Genomic DNA, 4065 nt, shown 5'->3' on the forward strand with positions numbered 1-4065 from the left:
CAACAGCTATACTTTTAAACTATTTTCAGGGAAAGACTCTTAAAGGCGTCAACTCCTTTTTCAATAACTGGGTTTTTTTTTCTGTCTATAATAAAGTAAAATGTACTCTTTATAGAAACTTTGAAATTTAGAGAAAATGTATTTTAAAGAGGAATCACCCCAAATCCTACCACATAAAACTTATCATTAACATTTTATTATTTTTCCAAAGCACACTTGTATCTATTTTAATTCGATCATAGTTATATACAATTTTACATATTCTTTTGTAGTATAATGTATCATAAACATTTCCCCCATATCATTAAAAATTCCTTAACAGGCTGGGCATTGTGGCTCATGCCTGTAATCCCAGCACTTTGGGAGGCCACAGGAGGCAGACTGCTTGAGGCCAGGAGTTTGAGACCAGCCTGACCAACATAGCGAGACCTCATCTCTACTAAAAATACAAAAATTAGCTGGGCATAGTGGCACATACCTGTAGTCCCAGCTACTCAAGAAGCTGAGGCAAGCTGGGCGCAGTGGCTCACACCTATAATCCCAGCATTTTGGGAGGCCGAGGTGGGTGGATCAACTGAGGTCAGGAGTTCAAGGCCAGCCTGGCCAACATGGTGAAACTCCGTCTCTACTAAAAATACAAAAATTAGCCAGGCGTGGTGGCGGACACCTGTAATCACAGCTACTCAGGAGGCTGAGGTGGGAGAATTGCTTGAACTAGGAGGCAGAGATTGCAGTGAGCCAAGATTGCGCCATTGCATTCCAGCATGGGTGACAAGAGCAAAACTCTGCCTCAAAAAAAAAAAAATGCTGAGGCAGGAGAGTCTCTTGAGTTCTAGGCTGCAGTAAGCTGTCATCTCACCACTGCACTCCAGCCTGGGCAACAGAGCAAGACACTGTCAAAAAAATAAAAAATAAAAAAATAAACTTCTTGACATATATTATTATACATCTCTGATTGTTTTCTCATGATAAATTCTTAGAAGGCTAATAATTGCTAGGACAAGGGATATACAACTTCTAATTTTGAACATAGTGATAAATTACTTTATCAGTGGGATAAGAGTGCCTCTTTTTCTAAACCTTCCTCAACTCTAGAGAACTACTTTTAAAAAATCTTTGTCAATTGAAATAGATAGAAAATGGCATCATATTTTCAATGTATTTCCTTTTATTACTAGTCACATTGAACCTTTTCATTTATTTTATTAATAATTTATATTTCCTCTTTTGTGAATTATTTCTTCATATCCTTGATTGACCAGTTTTCTATTGATTTGTTGTTTTTTTCTGGACTCATAGGACTCTTTTTGTTTGTTTGTTTTGAGACAGGTTCTCGCTCTGTCACCCAGGCTGGGGTGCAGTGGTGTGATCTCGGCTCATTCCAACCTCTGCCTCTAGGGCTCAAGTGATTCTCATGCCTCAGCTACCCAAGTAACTGGGACTACAGGTGTGCACCACCATGCCCAGCTAATTTTTCTATTTTTAGTAGAGACAAGATTTTACCATGTTGCCCAGGCTGCTCTCGAACTCCTGGCCTCAAGATATCCTCCCACCTCAGCCTCCCAAAGTGCTGGGATTACAGGCGTGAGCCACTACATGAGCCAAGGGCGTAGGACTCTTGACGTATTAAGTGAACTAATCATTTATCTATCAAATATATTACAAATGTCAGTCCAGTGTGTCATTTCTTTCCCATTTTTGTTTATGATGTTTTTCTGACATGTAATTGTTTTGTGTATGCAAAACTAGCAATCTTTTCATTTATGGTTTCTGCTTGGGTAAGCCTTGCCTATTTCAAGATTATATATAAATTTCCCTATGTTTTTTCTTCTACTGAAAGGAAAACAAAAGTAGATTTACTTTTCATATTCAATATGTCATCCATCTGGAATTTATTTTTATATATTAATGAAGGTAGGAAGCTAATTTTCTTATTTTACAAAATATTGCCAGTTGTTCCTAACACTATGGCATAATGTATCCTTTCCTATTTATTTGAATTTTCATCTTGCACAAGGATAATGTTTTAAAATTGCTGTGGGTTTTAAAATCCTTTTGTTATTCATTTCCAGTTTTATTGCATTGTCATCAGAGAACATGGCCTAGATATTTGTCTGCTTTGGGAAATATATGGACATTATTCTTTTGCTAAGTATAGTGAGTCTCAGTCATGGTGAACTGTTACATTATGGGTGTGTTGCAAAGTAAAGTTTGACTATTTTAAAATATTCAAACTTGTGAGTGGTATACATTTTTATAAATTAGGATTTTGGCTTTTTTTTTTTTTCTTTTTTTCGAGACGGAGTTTCACTCTTGTTGTCCAGGCTGGAGTGCCATGGCACAATCTCGGTTCACTCAACCTATGCCTCTGGGGTTTAAGCGATTCTCCTGCCTCGGCCTCCCAAGTAACTGGGATTATAGGCATGCACCATGAGGCCTGGCTAAGTTTTGTATTTTTAGTAGAGATGGGGTTTCACCACGTTGGGCAGGCTGGTCTCAATCTCCTGACCTTAGGTGATCTGCTCTCCTCGACCTCCCAAAGTGCTGGGATTACAGACATGAGCCACTGCACCCAGCCAAATCAGGGTATTTTTGGTGTCTCCCCAGTAATAATATAATCATTACTCACCAGCATTACAGTTCTTTCTAGTGGGACACACTTTTGGGAGCTGTATGGAATCACAGTATGGAGTCACAGCAGTGTTGGGTGGTGGCTGCCAAGGTTCCTGTGCGTTGGTGTAAACGAGGTCTGGCCATTGTGGTTTCTGTTTTTGAATTTCGAGAAGGACTCTGCTTCCCGTGATGCTGCAGAGAGTAATTACAGTAATTCTTTCTGGTCCCTCTGACTCAAGCCAGTATGATTAAGCCTCTATTCCTTACAATTAAAAAAAAAAAACATCCTAATTGAAACACCATGTGCATTCTTTAGGACTGAAAGAGGGTCCAGTTCATATCAGATAAGCAGCCTGAGGAGGTGGGCCTGGAATTCAAACGTGGGTCTCTAAGGAGGCAAGCAGCCCTAGCAGACCGGGAGCCCTCTACAGAGTAGTGACTCCATGGAGATGTTGCATAGCTGGACCAGGCCTTCTCCCCCAAGAGTCATCCCAAGGCAACCGGAACTGGCACTGCCTTGGGATCTGAACTCTGAGCTTTGCTGTTTGGTACACTTCCAAAGGGATTTAGTAAGTACCTATTTCCCTCTACCTGGTTACAGTAGCTCTAGCCCCTCTAGCCGTGGTTACAGGAAGATTCTGCTGCAAACCTTCTCTGGCTCCTTGGGTCTTTCTTTTGCGTTTAGTGAATTGAGAGTTTTCCTTCTTTTCTTTCAAATGCATTGCACTTCATTGAAAGAGAGTATCTAATACATATTTTTTAGATTGCTCTGGAATGTCGTAGCACCTCAATTGAGTTTCTAGGATGGTCACAAATGTCCCCCTATTGTTTTAATTCCTTTAAGAGTGGATTTTGAAGGAACATGGGGGAGTTAAGCCTTTGTGCTCCAATTATCATCATGAGTTGAAAATTACTTTTCCTGGTTTAATTCCTTTTTTCTCATTTTAAACTAAAACGTTTTCATTTTAAAATAATACCTCTTTATTGAATCTGCCCAAGTGATTAAGGGAAGAGAAGTACAATGAATAGGCATCAGTTGGTAGAAATACTAGAACTTTTTTTTGTTGTTGTTGTTGAGATGGAGTCTCACTCTGTTGCCCGGGCTGGAGTGCAGTGGCCGGATCTCAGCTCACTGCAAGCTCCGCCTCCCGGGTTCACGCCATTCTCCTGCCTCAGCCTCCCTAGTAGCTGGGACTACAGGCGCCCGCCACCTCGCCCGGCTAGTTTTTTGTATTTTTTTTTAGTAGAGACGGGGTTTCACAGTGTTAGCCAGGATGGTCTCGATCTCCTGACCTCGTGATCTGCCCGTTAATAGCTGAAATGAAACATATTAAATATAATGACAGCCTGAGCAACATAACAAGACCCCCATCTCTACAAATACATTTATTTATTTATTTATTTATTTATTTATTTATTTATTTATTTTTTATTCATCTTTTTTTTTTTTTT

The sequence above is a fragment of the Rhinopithecus bieti genome, unplaced genomic scaffold (assembly GCF_001698545.2).
Source record: "Rhinopithecus bieti isolate Rb0 unplaced genomic scaffold, ASM169854v2 scaffold_27006, whole genome shotgun sequence".
Taxonomy (NCBI): domain Eukaryota; kingdom Metazoa; phylum Chordata; class Mammalia; order Primates; family Cercopithecidae; genus Rhinopithecus; species Rhinopithecus bieti.